General features: G+C 43.6%; 1 protein-coding gene and 1 non-coding gene across 10 annotated transcripts in view; one reads left to right on the forward strand and one right to left on the reverse strand.

Annotated features, from left to right (window-relative positions):
• The window catches only part of LOC126292237 (uncharacterized), a 277,635-nt gene that overhangs the window by 83,693 nt on the left and 173,632 nt on the right, over nt 1-20,310 (reverse strand). The window lies entirely within an intron of this gene.
• On the forward strand, nt 17,148-17,222 carry Trnas-aga (transfer RNA serine (anticodon AGA)). Its single transcript has one exon. It is a non-coding gene; the product is annotated as a tRNA-Ser (tRNA).

The following is a 20,310-nucleotide window of genomic DNA, read 5'->3' on the forward strand; positions in this document are numbered from 1 at the left end:
TCAAAAACAAGAAAAGACTGCTGTCGTGCGTGACAATGTGACCGCAAGCCCCAGAAAATCGGTTCAGAACGAAAACTTTACAAAAAAAAAATAGTTTTCGCAAATGAGGCGCACTTCCACCTCAGTGGGTACATCAATAAGCAGGACTGTAGTATTTGGGGTAACGCAAATCCGCGAGTGACTGTGGAAGATAAGATGCATCGACAACGCACGGCTGTGCGGTGTGGGTTCTGGGCAGCCGAATGATTGGTTTTTCCCAAATATTGATGAAAATGACGATTTTTGGTTTCAACAGCATGGTGCGACATTGCACATACCCCGTGAAACGATTGCTCTGCTTAATGAAAAGTTCCTCTTGGCAACCAGGAATGGCCTGCCATATCAAGCGATCTTACGTCTTGTGACTTTGTTGGTGGGGATTTGTGAAACCAAAAGTGTACGTGAACAAACCACAAACAAACAAAAATTAAAGGATGAAATTAAAAGGGTTACCACCACCAGATGTTTGTGAATGCGTCATCGAGAACTTCAGTGAACGCATTGCTCGCTGCCCCGCAGCCTTGGGGGGTCATCTAGAGGATATACAGGGTGTATCAAAAGGAATCATTTTAAAAAATCATAACTATAATGTTATTCGAGGTATGTGCGTGAACAACATGGTGTTGGAAAGAGCAAACTCTCGAGTTTTACATGGTTCCCGCTAGGTAGTAGCAGTGTGCTCCCACTTCAGTTCCAGCAAAAATGTTGTCGGGAGAATAAAAACAATTTTGTGTTCTACGTTTTGCGCAGTGCGAGTCAGCAATAACTGTTCAGCGTGTAAGTAGGCTGTATAGGTTTTTTTTTTATTGGTAACGCCGCCGCCACGTAGCGCTCTGTATGAAAATCACTGGCTGTGCCGTGTGCAGTCTGTGGCTGGTTTGCATTGTTGTCTGCCATTGTAGTGTTGGGCAGCGGCAGCTGGATGCTAACAGCGCGTAGCGTTGCGCAGTTGGAGGTGAGCCGCCAGCTGTGGTGGACGTGGGGAGAGAGATGGCGGAGTTTTGAAATTTGTAGGAATTGGTGTCATGAACTGATATATATATAATGACTACAAAGGTAAATACATTGTTTGTTCTCTATTAAAATCTTTCATTTGCTAACTGTGCCTATCAGTAGTTAGTGACTTCCGTAGTTTGAATCTTTTGGTTAGCTGGCAGTAGTGGCGCTCGCTGTATTGCAGTAGTTCGAGTAACGAAGATTTTTGTGAGGTAAGTGATTTGTGAAACATATAGGTTAATGTTAGTCAGGGCCATTCTCTTGTAGGGATTATTGAAAGTCAGATTGCGTTGCGCTAAAAACTATTGTGTGTCAGTTTAAGCACAGTCTTGTATAATTTTCAAAGGGGACGTTTCAAGCGTGACTTTCGTACTAGGTATGGTGTGGATCCTCCTACAGCACAGCATTAAACGATGCACGAACAATTCCAAGAAACTGTGTAAAGGCAAATGGCCGGTCCGTCCCCGAGTGGCCGACTCAGGCGTCGAAAGCATCCGCCGTAGTTTCATATGGAGTCCGCAGAAATCCGTTCGTAGAGCAGTTCGACAGCTCAACATACTCCCGATGTCAGTCTGGCGCGTGTTGCGTCGTCGTTTACACGCGAAAGCACACAAAATTCAGCTACTGCAAGCTGCTTGTGAAGGTGACAACTAACAACGTCTTGAGTTCTGTAATTTCGTTCTTGGCAAGATGAAGGGTGACGGTTTTCTGTCACGCTTACCGTTTAGTGACGAGGCAACATTCTCTTTAAATGGAAAGGTGAACCGTCATAATGCGAGAATGTGGGGTACAGAACAACCACATGAAGTTCTACAACATGAGAGGGACCCTCCAAAATTTAATGCGTTTTGTACAGTTTCACAGTAAAAGGTCGGTGATCCATTTTTCTTTACGGAGAACACTGTTACAGTAAGCACATATCTCGATATGCTTGAGAACTTGCTTTTTCTCACAGTTGGAGACTGAATCGAACGACTCCATGGTAATGATTTTTTTAATTCTTTTGGTTTATCTTTATGTTAAAGTATTTATTTATAACTATTTTTTTGATCCCTCTTTGTTTATTGAATAATTGTTGTTGGTTGGTTCATTCTTTAATGTTTCTGTCGAGTTTTGTGTTTATAATTTGTGTTTATTCATATGCTGATTTGAATATAATTAACAGCATGGGATACCGCCACACTGGTATCTGGAAGCGCGGGAATTTTTAAATCAAAGGATTACTCAAAGATAGATCGGTCGCACTGGACTAAATTATTCAGCCTTACGTTACTGGCCTCCAAGGTCACCGGACTAGACTGTATGTGATTTATAAAAGACTCTCTTTATGTGCCTTCATTACCAACAGCAATGAATGAACTGAGACAGCAAAACAGCAGCTGTGCAATCTGTAACTCAAGACAGGAAACAAAGGGTGGCAGTGCAAGGGACTAGTGAATTAAGTCATCCGTCATCATCAGAATGGGAAGAAATTACATGTGGTGTCCCACAAGGATCCATCTTACGGCCATTGCTTTTCCTTGTGTACATTAATGATCTCTCATCAGTTACACTGCCAGAAGCACAGTTCGTTTTGCTTGCAGATGACACAAGTATTGCAACAAATAGTATGTCGAGTGTAGTTCTAGTAAGATCTGCCAATGATATTTTCACGGATATTAATAAATGGTTTAAAGCCAACTCACTGACATTAAACTTCAAGAAGATTCACTATATGCAATTGAGAACCTGTAAGAGGTTTACACCCAGCATATGCATAAAGTATGAAGAAGAGCAGATAGAAGAGGTTGACAGTCTTAAATTCCTGGGATTACAACTTCATAATAAATTCAGTTGGGAGGAACACACTACAGAACTGCAGAAACGCCTTACCAAATCTGTGCTTTCAATTCGAGTGTTAGCTGACATAGGCGACATAAAAATGAAAAAGCTTGCATACTTTGCCTACTTTCATTCCATAATGTCATATGGTATAATATTTTGGGATAACTCTTCAAGTCAAACAAAACTTTTCAGAGTCCGAAAGCGTGTAATACGTATTATTTGTGGAGTAAATTCACGGACGTCATGTAGAAACCTCTTCAAACAACTGGGTATACTAACTACTGCCTCTCAGTATATTTACTCCTTAAAGAAATTTGTCCTAAATAATATATCTCTTTTTCCAACAAACAGGTCAGTTCATACATACAATACCAGGAACAAAAATGATCTGCACAAGTACTTAAAAGCACTTACTTTAGTTCAAAAAGGGGTCCACTACTCAGGAACACTCATCTTCAATTATTTGCCATAAAAATTTAGTTACAAATAAAGATCAGTTTAAAAGGAGTCTGAAAGACTTACTACTGGCCAACTCCTTCTACTCCATTGGCAAATTTTTTAATAGAAACAAATGATGTATTGTATATATTCATACTATTAGTATTGTTATTTCAGCTTTAAAAAAAATTAAAAAAATTGACATGTTCCACATCCACGAGGATCTCCTCAGCACGGATCTATGGAACGAAAAATTAATCTAATCTAATCAAACATGCTCGCTGCACGGTGGGAACTATTTGAATACCGCATTGACATAAGCCGTGGATCTCAAGGGGGACATATTGAACACGCAGGAAAAGGAATGAAAAAAACTTTTTGAGTTTAATGTTCATCAAAAACAAAAGTCATTGTGTATGTTTATTATTTTCAGAAATGTAGACGTGTCAAATCGGATAATTCTTTTTGAATCACGCTGTAATTTTACTTAATGTTACTTAATGTGTTTGTAAAAAAACCAACGTTTTCAATAAATATGGTATGTTATATAGCACTTTAATATTCGCCCCTACTTCCCAGATACCCTCCAGCAGAAAATGCGTGATTAAATTTGTAGGTGAGTGGTTGGTACAGAGGGTGCGAAATTTACAACACAGAGCCCAAGCCTCTGCCAGGAACCACAGCTTGAATCCAACAGGGCATAGAGCCGAGCAGAGCATGGATGACAGACACAGTTCATCAATCAGTGTCTGAGACTGTTGGCGTGCAGCCCACGATGCCAAATGTTTTCAGTGGATGACAAATCTGCAGAACGTGCTCTCCGTTGCAGCAATAGCTAAAAAGTCTCTGTCGAGATACACTATGTGATCAAAAGTATCCGGACACCTGGCTGAAAATGACTTACAAATTCGTGGCGCCCTCCATCAGTAATGCTGGACTTAAATATGTTGTTGGCCCACCCTTAGTCTTGATGACAGCTTCTACTCTCGCAGGCATACGTTCAATCAGGTGCTAGAAGGTTTCTTGGGGAATGGCAGCCCATCCTTCATGGAGTGCTGCACTGGTGAGAGGTATCGATGTCGGTCGGTGAGGCCTGGCACGAAGTCGGCGTTCCAAAACATCCCAAAGGTGTTCTATAGGGTTCAGGTCAGAACTGTGTGCATGCCGGTCCATTACAGGGTGGTTATTGTCGTGTAACCACTCCGCCACAGGCCGTGCATTATGAACAGATGCTCGATCGTGTTGAAAGATGCAGTCGACACCAATAAATTGCTCTTCAACAGTGAGAAGCCAGAAGGTGCTTAAAACATCAATATAGGCCTGTGCTGTTATAGTGCCACGCAAAACAACAAGGGGTGCAAGCCCCCTCCACGAAAAACACGAACACACCATAACACCATCACCTCCGAATTTTACTGTAGGCACTACACACGCTGGAAGAAGTTCAGCGGACATTCGCATCCTGCCATCAGATCGCCACATCGTGTACCGTGATTCTTCACTTCACACAACGTTTTTTCATTGTTCAATCGTCCAATATTTATGCTCCTTACACCAATTAGGGCGTCGTTTGGCGTTTGCCGGCGTGATGTGTGGCTTATGATTAGCCGCTCGAACATGAAATCCAAGTTTTCTCACCAGCCACCTAACTGTCACAGTACTTGCAGTGGATCCTGTTGCTGTTTGGAATTTCTGTATGATGGTTTGTATAGACCCTCTCCAACGGAAGAGATCGCCCTGTACGTTTTTGTGCTGTACGTGTTCCTCAAAGTTTCCACTTCATTGTCACAGTAGACCTAGGGATGTTTAGGGGCGTGGAAATGTCGCGTTCAGACGTATGACACAAGTGACACCCAATCACCTGACCACGTTCGAAGTGCGTGAGTTCCGCGGAGCGCCCAATTCTGCTCTCCAACGATGTCTAATGACTACTGAGGTCGCATATATGGAATACCTGGCAGCAGGTGGCAGCACAATGCACCTAATACGAAAAACGTATGTTTTTGGGGGTGTTCAAATGGCTCTGAGCACTATGGGACTTAACTTCTGAGGTCATCAGTCCCCTAGAACTTAGAACTACTTAAACCTAACTAACCTAAGGACATCACACACATCCATGCCCGAGGCAGGATTCGAACCTGCGACGGAGCGGTCGCGCGGTTCCAGACTGTAGCGCCCAGAACCGCTCGGCCACACTGGCCGGCTTTTGGGGGGTGTCCGGATTCTTTTGATCACCCAGTGTAGGTCGGGACAGTACCAGCAAGATGGGATCTTGTGTTATGTGTGGAGAATGCAGGAATATCTAGCATATTCCCGTCGATTTTAACTGGTCCGGTGTGTTAAATTTATACATTACAGGTGAATGATAATTGTTGCAGTCTAAGGCTTACCACAAGGCGATGCGTTGCCGGTGTGGCCGAGCGGTTCTAGGCGCTACAGTCTGGAACCGTGCGACAGCTACGTCGCAGGTTCGAATCCTGCCTCGGGCGTGGATGTGTGTGATGTCCTGAGGATAGTTAGGTTTAAGTAGTTCTAAGTTCTAGGGGACTGGTGACCTCAGAAGTTAAGTCCCATAGTGCTCAGATCCATCTGAACAGGTGATGAATTTTTCTGTGAGAAAATTCTATCCACTTAGCACTGCAGGACCACTACCCGTTGTAGTAAACAATGCAGAATAACAATGACAGCTTCCCGAACCTTGAGATAACGTCATCGAATATACGCGAGGGGCGTTCAGTAAGTAATTTAACATTTTCTGAAAGGAGGTTGGTTTTATTCAGGATTTCAATAGACTATATTATTCTCCAATCTTTTGGCTACAAAACCTTGTTTTTCAACGTTATCCCCGCTCAATCCTACAGCCTTACGCCACGTAAGTGGGAGGGCGTGTATACCAGCACGATACCACTCTAGTGGTCGATGTCGAAGCCTGTATCAATTACCTCCCCGTCATCTTCCTGCGGAGTGCATCCTTCTTTGGTCCAAAGTGATGGAAGATTTGTGATCCAGGCTTTAGAGTGGATGAGTAAGAGCAATCCAGTGAAGTTTTTTGATCTCCTCTCGGGTGCGCAGACTCGTCTGAGGCCTTGCGTTGTGGTGGAGAAAGAGAAGTTCGTTTGTATTTTTGTGGCGGCGAACACGTTGAAGTCGTTTCTTCTGTTTCCTGCTGTGTAACACATTACACTTCAGAATTGGTTCTTGCACCATGATGGAGGACATGAAACAAAATAACTCCTTCAGAAGACCGTCACGGTGACTATACCAGCTGATGGTGCGACTCTGAACTTTTTCTTCGGAGGAGTGGTGGTGTGGCGGCGTCTGTTTCCGGCTCAAAGTGATGAAACCCTGTCTCATCCCCTGTGATGATGTTCGACAAAAAGTTTGGAGGATCAGCCTCGTAACGCACCAGCAGTTTCGCACAGATGGTCCTTCGTTGCTGTTTACGGTCTTCTGTTAGGCGGCGATGAACCCAGCGGACACACACGCCTTTGAGTAGGCCACCTAGTGAACCAGTCTCTCAGCGCTCCTAACAGACTTCCAGTTGAGCAGAGAGGTGTACGATTGTGATCCGCCGCTCACCACGTTTGCACGAGTCACAGCTGTGTGTGGCCAGTCGGCACGGGGAACGTGGGACAGATATGCGCGACCTTGTTGCGATTGTGACAAACTTCTCGCCCAACGACTCGCCGTGCTTTTGTTCACTGCTAGGTCTCCGTTGACATTCTAGGAGCGCCTACGAATAGCTCCGAGGCTCTGGTTTTCCCCCAAAAGAAACTCAGTGACAGCTCTCGGTTATAGACTGGTGTGTGGTGTATAAAAGTACTCTATGTTCATTTTTCAGTTGTGTTTTGTTTCAAGAACGAATTCTGGCGTCGCAGCAACTACTGCACATTATGCACAAGGTGGTCTCATTCCGCATCATATATCTTCTCATATTTACAGTGTGTTTCAAAAATGACCAGTATATATGAAACGGCAATACAAACTAAACGAGCAGCGATAGAAATACACAGTTTGTTGCAATATGCTTGGGACAACAGTACATTTTCAGGCAGACAAACTTTCGAAATTACAGTAGTTACAATTGTCAACAACAGATGGCGCTGCGGTCTGGGAAACTCTGTAGTACGATATTTTCTACATATCCACCATGCGTAGCAATAATATGGCGTAGTCTATGAATGAAATTACCCGAAACCTTTGACAACGTGTCTGGCGGAATGGCTTCACATGCAGATGAGATGTACTGCTTCAGCTGTTCAATTGTTTCTGGATTCTGGCGGTACACCTGGTCTTTCAAGTGTCCCTACAGAAAGAAGTCACAGGGGTTCATGTCTGGCGAATAGGGAGGCCAATCCACGCCGCCTCCTGTATGTTTCGGATAGCCCAAAGAAATCACACGATCATCGAAATATTCATTCAGGAAATTAAAGACGTCGGCTGTGCGATGTGGCCGGGAACCATCTTGCATAAACCACGAGGTGTTCGCAGTGTCGTCTAAGGCAGTTTGTACCGCCACAAATTCACGAAGAATGTCCAGATAGCGTGATGCAGTAATCGTTTTGGATCTGAAAAATGGGCCAATGATTCCTTTGGAAGAAATGGCGGCCCAGACCAGTACTTTTTGAGGATGCAGGGACGATGGGACTGCAACGTGGGGCTTTTCGGTTCCCCATATGCGCCAGTTCTGTTTATTGACGAAGCCGTCCAGGTAAAAATAAGCTTCGTCAGTAAACCAAATGCTGCCCACATGCATATCGCCGTCTTCCATCCTGTGCACTATATCGTTAGCGAATGTCTCTCGTGCAGCAATGGTAGCGGCGCTGAGGGGTTGCCGCGTTTGAATTTTGTATGGATAGAGGTGTAAACTCTGGCGCATGAGACGATACGTGGACGTTGGCGTCATTTGGACCGCAGCTGCAACACGGCGAACGGAAACCCGAGGCCGCTGTTGGATCACCTGCTGCACTAGCTGCGCATTGCCCTCTGTGGTTGCCATACGCGGTCGCCCTACCTTTCCAGCACGTTCATCCGTCACGTTCCCAGTGCGTTGAAATTTTTCAAACAGATCCTTTATTGTATCGCTTTTCGGTCCTTTGGTTACATTAAACCTCCGTTGATAACTTCGTCTTGTTGCAACAACACTGTGTTCTAGGCGGTGGAATTCCAACACCAGAAAAATCCTCTGTTCTAAGGAATAAACCATGTTGTCCACAGCACACTTGCACGTTGTGAACAGCACACGCTTACGGCAGAAAGACGACGTACAGAATGGCGCACCCACAGACTGCGTTGTCTTCTATATCTTTCACATCACTTGCAGCGCTATCTGTTGTTGAAAATTGTAACTACTGTAATTTCGAAAGTTTGTCTGCCTGAAAATTTACTGTTGTCCCAAACATATTGCAACAAATGGTGTATTTCTATCGCTGCTCGTTTAGTTTTTATTGCCGTTTCAAATATACCGGTCATTTTTGAAACACTCTGTATGAATTTAGTGAGATGCGTATTACAATTACTTACTACTTTTGAACACTGACTCTCGTAATCTGTTTTCTAATTTTTTTTCACCAATTTGTCGGAGAGCTTGAATCAAGTCGGTCGCCTTAAAACCACTGATCAGATTCGGTTGTAGCAGCTTTAAATGCCTGTCTCTCCGTGCAAGAACCAGGCTTGACTTTAAACTTGCATTACGAAATCCGATGCCATTTTGTGAAAAATCATTTTACTACTGTCACTGAAATGCTTAATTTCCTTCTCACGCCCACGCGTCACATTACTGACGACGGATTTCATTACACCTGCCATCCATAAATACACAAGGCGATGTCCTGCCTGACTGATTCATTATCACCCAGCCCAAACCGCTAAGGATGGAAACTTGACATTCGGAGAGGGTGTTGATCTTATACTCTAGGCGGCGGTTAAGAAGAGATTTTTCTAAATCTAATCCCTAAGAGGGTGAAATAGTGGATGAAAGTTTTTTTGAAAAATATGTCGCTATTAAAGCAATTTTAAAGCCAGCCCTATGAAAATGGGTATTTTGTTTCTCTGTCAGAAATAAAGAAATACGTATTTCAGAATTTTTGGAAATTCAACCCAAATGAGGACAAATATGAGGCGAAATTTTTTTAAAATACTGCATTATTATAGAACTACTACAGTATTTTTAAAAGCTACATCAATGAAAATTGGTATTTGACCTCTCTGTTACAAATACAAAAATTAGAATTTCACTATTCTGGAAATTCAGCTCTTAAGAAGGTGAAATAGGGGGAGAAAATTTTTAGGAGAATATTCCGTCACATTAAAAACTTTTTAAAGCTGAATCTGTGAAAACTGTTATTTCACTTCTCGGTTAGATATAAAGAAATATATGTTGCAGGATGAAAGTTTCTGTGGAAATATCACCATAAGAATGCAAAAGGTTTTATTAATAGACACCTTCAACTCCAGTTACCAAAATCGCTTTTTGGTCCGAAGTACGTTTGGAAAAAAGCATGCTTCTATGGTCTTGATTATCGTGAAAAGTTTACAAGATGATGCAATTTGTAAACAACATAAAAATTCGATTAAAAGAAAAGAACTGTACAGACTATTCAGCCTATCCGAGAGAAGCAGCGGGCGCTAAGATAGCCATTCATATAATCGCTCTTTCTTTTGCTTGTTTCAACCTTTACGATCAGGATTCAAAATCTAATACCACAGTGCTAGGGCGGTTATACCGTAGTCACTATCGCGGTACTGTGGCTTGCGCACTTCTACAATACACATAGCCCTACTGCAGAAGATAATTCTCGTGTCAAATGAGTATTCCCGAAACGCATCGCATAGAAAATAGAGGCAATTAAATATCATCAGTAACAAATAAAACAGAGACAGTTGTCATTTCCCCTTGCTTTTAGCCGTTCGCAGCACCAATATAGCAGAGCCATACTGGCTAACTACAGACATCAAAAAATGTTTTGCGTCATCCCGGTTCCCCCAACTCATGAAGATGCACACACGTCAACTGTGGATATTGTATAACAGACACAGTCCCTTTCACTGTTCAGATATGTCACTAAACGTGACTCAAGATGTAAACAGCCACGAATGAGCAGCGCCTGTTAGAGGAGTGGGCCCGACAGCCGATCAGTTCCAGTCATTCCATCAGGAAGGAGGTACACGGCTCACGTTGTCTGTAGTTCAACCATGCCAAGACGGTCAATATCGCGGTTTCTATCGCGTCCGCATTGTTACTTTGTGCCAGGAAGAGCTCTCAACTAGGGATGTGTCCAGGCGTCTCTGAGTGAACTAAAGCAGTGTTGTTTGGACAAGGAAGAGAGAGAGAGAGAGAGAGAGAGAGAGAGAGAGAGAGAGAGAGAGAGAGAGAGGGGAACTGTCGATGACATGCCTCGCTCAGACCACGTAAGTTCTACTACTGCAGTGGATGACTGCTACCTACAGATTACGGCTCGGAGGAACCCTGACAGCAACGGCACCATGTTGAATAATGCTTTTCGTGCAGCCACAGGACGTCGTGATACGACACAACTGTGTGCAATCGGTTGCATGATGCGCAACTTCACTAGGGACGTCCTTGCTGAGGTCCTTCTTTGCAAATCACGATACCGTGGAGCGCGGTACAAATGGGCCCAACAACATGCCGAACGGACTGCTCAGGATTGGCAACACGTTCTCTTCACCGATGAATCTCGCATGTGCCTTCAACCAGAGAATCGTCGGAGATGTGGAGGCAACCCGGTCAGGCTGAACGCCTTAGACACACTGTCCAGCGAGTGCAGCAAGGTGGAGGTTCCCTTATGTTATTGGGTGACATTACGTGGGGCTGACGTACGCCGCTGGTGGTCATGGACGGCGCCGTAACGGCTGTACGACACGTGAATGCCATCCTCCGACCGATAGCGCAACCATACCGGCGGCATTCATCTTCAAGGACGACAGTTCGCGCCCCGGACCTGCACGTGGTGTGAATGACTTCCATCAGGATAACGACATCGCTCAACTAGGGTGGACGGCATTTTCTCCAGACATGAACCCTATCGAACAAGCCTGGGACAGATTGAAAGGGGCTATTTATGGACGACGTGAACCACCAACCATTTGAGGGATCCACGCCGAATCGCCGTTGGGCAGTGGTGCGTTCTGGACCAACAGTGCCTTAATGACTTCTGGATAGTATGACATGACGAAACAGGCATGCATCAATGCAAGAGGACGTGCTACTGCGTATTAGAGGAACCGGTGTGTACAGCAATCTGGACCATCTTCTCTGAAGTTCTCGCTGTATGGTGGTACAACATGGAATGTGTGAAACTTCCTGGCAGATTAAAACTGTGTGCCCGACCGAGACTCGAACTCGGGACCTTTGCCTTTCGCGGGCAAGTGCCCTACCAACTGAGCTACCGAAGCACGACTCACGTCCGGTACTCACAGCTTTACTTCTGCCAGTATCCGTCTCCTACCTTCCAAACTTTACAGAAGCTCTTCTGCGAACCTTGCAGAACTAGCACTCCTGAAAGAAAGGATACTGTGGGGACATGGCTTAGCCACAGCCTGGGGGATGTTTCCAGAATGAGATTTTCACTCTGCAGCGGAGTGTGCCTTTCTTTCAGGAGTGCTAGTTCTGCAGGGTTCGCAGGAGAGCTTCTGTAAAGTTTGGAAGGTAGGAGACGAGGTACTGGCAGAAGTAAAGCTGTGAGTACCGGACGTGAGTCGTGCTTCGGTAGCTCAGTTGGTAGGGCACTTGCCCGCGAAAGGCAAAGGTCCCGAGTTCGAGTCTCGGTCGGGCACACAGTTTTAATCTGCCAGGAAGTTTCATAACAGCGCACACTCCGCTGCAGAGTGAAAATCTCATTCTGGAATGTGTGGTTTTCATGAGCCATAGAAAGGGCGGAAATGATGTTTATGTTGAATTCTCTACAAATTTTCAAAAAATGGTTCAAATGGCTCTGAGCACAATGGGACTTATCATCTGAGGTCATCAGTCCCCTAGAACTTAAGAACTACTTAAACCTAACTAACGTAAGGACAGCACACACATCTATGGCCGATCAGTCGCGCGGTTCCGGACATTTGCCATAAATAAACATCATATCGGCGTATTCCTCTGTCGTAAATCTAAAAGCCATTCATATTTCATAAATAATCTACAAACTATACGGTTACTATGTGGTTTCACTTAAATACACTTATTATTTTCGCCGGCCGCTGGTGGCCGAGCGGTTCTAGGCGCTTCAGTCTGGAACCGCGCGCCTGCTACTTTCACTGAATACAGAACTGACTCGTTTCAATGTTACGAAACGACTGAAACAACTCACTAATGGTTGCCAACAATGACACAAACATTTCTACATTCTTAAGCGAAAGTAAACAACTTTACTTGTGTAATAATCTTTGCTTCTCTGGATGTTCTGGAAAACTACAGCAGATGCACGTCTGGGGTATGTTTTATTAGATTCGCCAGACCAAAAACAACAATATCAATGGAAATCGTGTTTTACTTTTACCTTGTAGTTTTGCGACGGCATCATTTTAGCGAAGCTGCTAAATTTCAGGCAAAATCTTTTATTAGGCGTAACTCCGTAGCTTAACATTTGCGAACCTATGTTTATATTTACTTTTATCTTTAGTTTTACTTGTAGAATAACATATTAAAATATTTGCATATCTTCGTGAACCAGCCTGTATATGCATTTTCTGTGTTCTCTCTCCTTCCTGAAGCCAACGAGCAAGTCTAACTACAAATCACGAACCATATCATTCCCATGTTTTACTCCCTGAAAAGCATTCGCAGAACACTGACATCAAAGAAATATCACTTTCCTGCAACGCATTCACAGAACACTCCCATCAAAGAGATACCACTTCCTGAAAAGCTTTCGCGGAACACTGGCAAAGAAATATCACTTCAGTGTCCGCAGATGACGCTACATCCAGGATAAAGTGCTGCGTTCAGCCTGGCAAGAGAATTACAATCTTGTAGCTCAGGTATGTACCTGTCGCAAGAGTTGCGGGGAAAATAAATGTAGTTTGATGCGTTGGCTGCGCGCCCACTGCCAAGAGTTTGCGACGAGCAACTGTGGCAGAGAAACAACGTTGCAAGTGTACAGGATCCGGTTCTGAGCGCGTATGGCAGATGGAGGTCAAGGGCGCAAGGGCAGGCAGAGGTCTTGCGAAAGTCGGGACGAAGAGGGGAGGGGGGAATAGAAGGGGAAGTGATGGAGGGACAGTGGGGGAGTGCAGCTGGATAATAAGAAGGAACAAGAGTTGTTAGGGAACACTTTGACCTGTCATCTCGCACTAATGTTAATTTCGAGTGGTTCAAATGGCTCTGAGCACTATGGGACTTAACATCTTAGGTCATCAGTCCCCTAGAACTCAGAACTACTTAAACCTAACTAACCTAAGGACATCACACACATCCATGCCCGAGGCAGGATTCGAACCTGCGACAGTAGCAGTCCCGCGGTTCCGGACTACAGCGCCTAGAACCACTCGGCCACCGCGGCCGGCAATTTCGAGTGCATTTTGGGAATAAATACGAATGTACGTTCTAAGACTTTATAAAAAGAATAAATATCTACTTCTTTCGTTTTGCCTATCTTAGGACCACGTTAATTCACTTCAGCTTCGTTTCTTCTGGTCTTTCTTCTTTCCCAATATTATTTCATTCTCATACTTTAGAACCTTCTTCGTTCCGGGTCTCTTTCTATCCCCAATAGCTTTAAAGACCTCAATTTTTTATTTAACCTGTTCTATATCTCTGGTTCCTGTATTCTCATTTATTACAGATCTCTGCCAGGGTGTCTACGTGGACAAGAAAAAAATCCCAGATTTTTCCAGTATTTCACGGTTAAAAACACAATTTCTCCCGGATGAAATTACGTATAAAGAGGGTGAAAATAGATCCGTGTTAAGTAACAGTATACTTTCCCTCGGAACTGTAAAACCTACCAGCCCTTTGAATCGTAAAGGTCTTATACCGGCGGAGGACGTCCCAGCACTTTAGGAAACGAAATCCAGGAAAAACAATGCGTTTGGAAAGTTGTTTGATGCGAGACAAGATGCACAGAGTTTATCTTCGTACTGCGAAAGTATTTACACAAATACCACAAATTACAGCACGCTAGATTCCGAAACTCTAAAACAGAGATTTCGCTGAGCGATGCACTTTTGTCAGCCAGTCATATAGCTCATGTCACGTGATCTCGCTAGTGAATGACGGCAGTTACTCAGAGCTCAACTCAGCAAAGTGCGTTTCTACACCGGTTAACTCGAAAGTAGATGTGTATGTACGAACGAGAATTGCATCGTCTATTGGCATCCACTGTTATTAGTCCTACAATGATAGGAAGTCCGTAGGCCTACTAACAGACCCTAATTTGGCAATTACAATCGTGCCAAAATGATTATCAGTTGCGTAGAAAAGAAGTGTTCTGGCATGAAGAGATTTGTGACATTGCTCAGTAACACATTGTGCACATTTTTTTGAAGGTCAATTACACTTTTTTCCATCTATTGCATAATTTTTTATCTATGAAAGAACATTAAATATGAAAACTAATTTGAAGCTCGGTCTTTCTTTAGCGTGTGTTACACGTTAAGTCACATCAAATACAAATGTGCCGGTAAAATTTTAAATAGTGGCACAAATGACTTATCTTCTGGGCCCAACATTTTTCAAATGGCTGATCCTCAAAGTGTTACGTTTTGAAGGAGAGTTGTAACGCCCTCTGATTTAAGAAATTCACTGCACATTCTCACACGTAAAATAAATCATCTTGCGTGGAAATTTACTTTGAAAGTAACGCATCTCAAGCCACTATTCGTAATATTTTCTGGTGATGTGTTAGAAATGTAAATAATTGTGACGTCACGCACATCGAATGCACGTTAGTTGTTACGGACGTACTGCATAATCTTCGACCTAAAGCCTTTGACACTTTTCGGTGTCGGCACTCTGGTCTGTGCATTGTGTAAATTACCCATTTTCTATGCAACTAAACTTTTATTTTGGAGTTATTCTCTGATTTATGTTTCATTGCTGCAGTATTATTTGGCAGTAGTGGACTAAAGTTCTTTGTCAGCGTATCAAGATCTTACACGTCAAACCTACAAAACTTTAACTAAAATCTAAAACAATGAAAAATCCAGGAATTCTAAAAAAATCCCGGATTTGTTCCGGATGAAAAAGTTCATGGGTTTTCCCGGATCTCCCGGATGTCCCGGGCCGTATACCCCCTGTCTTTGTATCTCTTGGAGCCATCGTACTTTGGTTTTCTTGTTCATCAGAAATTGTGTGATTCGCCGTGTTAATCTCCCGTGCTTCTTTCTGAGGATATGTCCGATCAAGACGCTCCTTTTCCAGATGGCGTTAGAAATTTTTTTTATCTTGGTATACAGTTTCTAGTTGGCTCGGTTTCTAAATTAACCATCTTCTGTTCTTCGAAGTCCTAATATTCTCCTGAGAATCTTTCGTTCTACCAGTTATAGCCTCTTGATGACTCCGGTTCTTGTTAAGTTGAGAGTTTCTACTGCATTTAGAGGTTCAGGGCGGATCACTGTTCGGTAATGTTTCAATTTTGCATTTAGCGTAATATTCTTCCTATTGTAGGTATTAATAGTTTAAATGCTAAGTTCATTTTGTTTATTGATGCTCCAATTGCTTCTTTTTCGGTCAGCCCAATGTCTATCCATTCTCCAAGGTATTTGAATCCCTCCACCTTTTGAATTTTACCTCCTACTGTCATCCATCTAGGAGCTGTCGTGATGTTTGTCATACATTGTGTCTTCTCGACAGAGATTTGTATGCCTGCTTTAGCTGGCTGTCTCCGCAGTTCTGTGGTTTGGTTAACGGCCTCTTCTACTGATTCGGACAAGATCACAAAGAATAAATATATTTAAAATAGAAATAAAGAAATATTCAAAAAAAGCAGAATTTGTTTTTAGTTTGCTTCGTACCTTCGCAAGCCGTTGAATCATACTATACGGTCGGTGCATAAGTTAGTAGCGTTTTTCCGTACGTTTAATAAACACTACAAATACACATAATATATTCTATATTTAATACAGTCCCCCCGACGCTGGGGTAACATTTCGATTCCGCCACTGTAGAAATCACGTGGTTTTGGGGGCGAAGGAATTGTCGAGTAATGTTCGGAGCGCATTTTCATCTAGAAAGGAAGTTCCATGAAGGTTGTTTGAAGGGGAAAGGTGAAAATCTGAGAGCACGAAAACTTTTGAATAAGGTGGATCCGGAATAACTTCTCGATTAAGTAGTACACTGCTTTTTGTCAGTCCAGCAGAACACGGGCGGGCGTTATCGGGGAGTTGCATCACGCAGTCTTCCTGGACGTTATTCTCCGACTGCGTCTGCAACACGCCTCAGTTGACATAAGATTTTTATGACCATGGTTGTCATACAGTGTCACACTTCTGTGAGTGGTGCGCCATTCCTTGTAGATACACTATGTGATCAAAAGTATCCGGACACCCAACTGAAAACGACTTACAAGTCGGTGGTGCCCTCCATCGGTAATGCTGGAATTCAGTATGGTGTTTGCCCACCCTTAATCTTGATGACAGCTTCCTTTCTCGCAGGCATACGTTCTATCAGGTGCTGGAAAGTTTCATGGAGAATGGCAGCCCTTTCTTCGTGGAGTGCTGCACTGAGGAGAGGTATCGATGTCGGTCGGTGAGGCTTGGCACGAAGTCTACGTTCCAAAACATCCCAGAGGTGTTCTACAGGATTCAGCTCAGGACTCTGTGCAGACCACTCCATCATAGGGATGTTACTGTCGTGCAACCACTCTCCCACAGGCCGTGCATTATGAAAAGTGCATGATGGTTGGGTAGCTCAGTTGGTAGAGCACTTGCCCGAGAAAGGCAAAGGTCCCGAGTTCGAGTCTCGGTCCGGCACACAGTTTTAATCTGCCAGGAAGTTTCATATCAGCGCACACTCCGCTGCAGAGTGAAAATCTCCTTCTGGGAACTCTGAAAAACGTCTGCTGGATATCCAAGTATCGAGACATCTAAAATAACATACAGTCCTGGCCATTAAAATTGCAACACCAAGAAGAAATGCAGATGATAAACGGGTATTCATTGAACAAATATGTTATACTACAACTGACGTGATTACATATTCAAGCAATTTGGATGCATAGATCCTGAGAAATCAGTACCCAGAATAAACACCTCTGGCCGTAACACCGGCTTTGATACGTCTGGGCATTGAGTCAAACACAGCTTGGATGGCGTGTACAGGTACAGCTGCCCATGCAGCTTCAACACGATACTACAGTTCATCAAGAGAGGTGACTGGCGTATTGTGACGAGCCAGTTGCTCGGCCACCATCGGCCAGACGTTTTAAATTGGTGAGAGATCTGGAGAATGTGCTGGCTAGGGCAGCAGTCGAACATTTTCTGTATCCAGAAAGGCCTGTGCAGGACCTGCAACATGCGGTCGTGCATTATCCTGTTGAAATGTAGAGTTTCGTGTAACGTCCGATGTTCAAAGGGCCGTCAATGCGAAGAAGAGGTGACCGGGAAGTGTAACTAATGGCACCCCATACCAGGTGATACGCCAGTATGGCGATGACGAATACAAGCTTCCAATGTGCGTTTACCGCGATGGCGCCAAACACGGATGCGACCATCATGATGCTGTAAACAGAACCTGGATTCATCCGAAGAAATGACGTTTTGCCATTTGTGCACCCAGGTTCGTCGTTGAGTACACCATCGCGGGCGCTCCTGTCTGTGATGCAGCGTCAAGGGTAACCGCAGCCACGGCCTCCGAGCTGACAGTCCATGCTGCTGCAAACGTAGTGGAACTATTCGTGCAGATGGTTCTTGTCTTGCGAACGTCCCCAGTCTGTTGACTCAGGAATCGAGACGTGGCTGCACGATCCGTTACAGCCATGCGCATAAGATGCTTGTCATCTCGACTGCTAGTCATACGAGGCCGTTGGGATCCAGCACGGCGTTCCGTATTACCCTCCTGAACCCACCGATTCCATATTCTGCTAAGTCATTGGATCTCAAGCAACGCGAGCAGCAATGTCGCGATACGATAAACGGCAATCGCGATAGGCTACAACCCGACCTTTATCAAAGTCGGAAACGTGATGGTCCGCATTTCTCGTCCTTACACGAGGCATCACAACAACGTTTCACCAGGAAACGCCGGCAAACTGCTGTTTGTGTATGAGAAATCGGTTGGAAACTTTCCTCATGTCAGCACGTTGTATGTGTCACCACTGGCGCCAACCTTGTGTGAATGCTCTGAAAAGCTAATCATTTGCATATCACAGCTTCTTCTTCCAGTCGGTTAAATTTCGCGTCTGTAGCACGTCATCTTCGTGGTGTAGCAATTTTAATGGCCAGTAGTGTATATGTAGATTAAAGGAAGAAAGAGACAACTGAAGATTCTGTGAGTCAAGAGCTTTATTTTGAACATAAAGCAATAATTTTGTCTATCTGAGAGTCTGGGAAGGTGTTTTGTCCCCCTTTTTTCGTTTTGTTTGATCAAGAACATGACTGACTTTGTCTAACGAATTTTAAGACAAATGTGATAGTATCACAAAGAGAAAAAATTAAATTTTATGATTTAAAAGGAAAGAGAACCTACACGTATTTGAGCCTGCTTTCTTTAGTGAAGCTCTGGTCTCCGTCTGCAATGCTAACTCCCCTCCTCCACTCTGCACTCTAACCCATCACCCCCACCCCCTTCCCTGCCCCCAATTACATACTGAAGATTCCTCAATGTCTCACAATGCGTCCTGTCAGTCGATCCCTCCTTTTAATCAAGTTGTGCCCCAAACTTCGTTTTTCCCCCAATTCGATTCAGTACTTCCTCACTAGTTATCCTATCTAGTCATCTAATCATCAGCATTCTTTTATAGCATCAAATTTCAAGAGCTTGTATTCTCCTCTTATCGGAGCTCTTTATCGTCCATCTTTCGCTTCCATACAAGATTACACTCCAAATAGTTTCTGATACATTTATATTCGATGCTAGAAAATTTCTCCTTACAGAATTGTCGAATCTTTCGGGACCACTTCTTGACTTATTGCCTGTTGGCTTCTGTATCGGCCGACTGTTGTTTGATGGTTTTTCTGACTTTCACTAGCATGAGTGGTTGGCATTGTTACCCTCCTTGCTGCAGTCCGCCACCAGCAGTGATCCTTCCACAACGCCAGCCACTAATGCTAGTGAAACGTCAGAAACACCGTCAAACAAACATCGTCCGAACGTTCCGATGCAGGAGCCAACAGGCAATAAGTCAAATTTCGCCTATTATTCTTGCAACTGCAAAATCGTATTAAATTTTTGTGAAAGCATTGTATACTGATTTTATTCACTATACATTGTTTCATGTTTCACCACGACTTACATTGTCTATGTTAAAATTCGCGCTAAATTTTTATCTTCCTTAGTTTTCAAGATTCAGGTTTCTGAAATCGTATTAAATTTTTGTGAAAGCATTGTATACTGATTTTGTTCACTATACATTGTTTCATGTTTCACCACGACTTACATTGTTACAGCCATCAATTTCATGTCAGTGTCACACATACTGTACCAAAACGCAGAAGACAATATCTGAAAGGAATTAGAAAAAGTGACAAAATTTCGTGAATCACACACAATACTGTTAATAATTGCATTAACACTGGGGAGGGGGTTTCACCATACATCTACCCACTTCTGAGTATAACCAGTATCTCTTAATACTACGACTCGTAGCAATACAATATCAAAAACTTTTATTACTGGGTAAACAGTCCCTACGTGATTTGACACCTAACATTTATAATTCACGCTCACGTCAGGAAACGCACCAATACGGGAATAGCAGCTTTTCCGTTATTGGTCAGAACGCAAGCAATTATGGCGGTCGCCGTAATTTTCGCGCGACGCCTTATTTCGCGACAAAATACTCTTATTAGTCACTGTCATATATCTAGTCTCATAACAATACATAAAATAACTACAATAATTTT

The sequence above is a fragment of the Schistocerca gregaria genome, chromosome 9, assembly GCF_023897955.1.
Source record: "Schistocerca gregaria isolate iqSchGreg1 chromosome 9, iqSchGreg1.2, whole genome shotgun sequence".
NCBI classification, from domain to species: domain Eukaryota; kingdom Metazoa; phylum Arthropoda; class Insecta; order Orthoptera; family Acrididae; genus Schistocerca; species Schistocerca gregaria.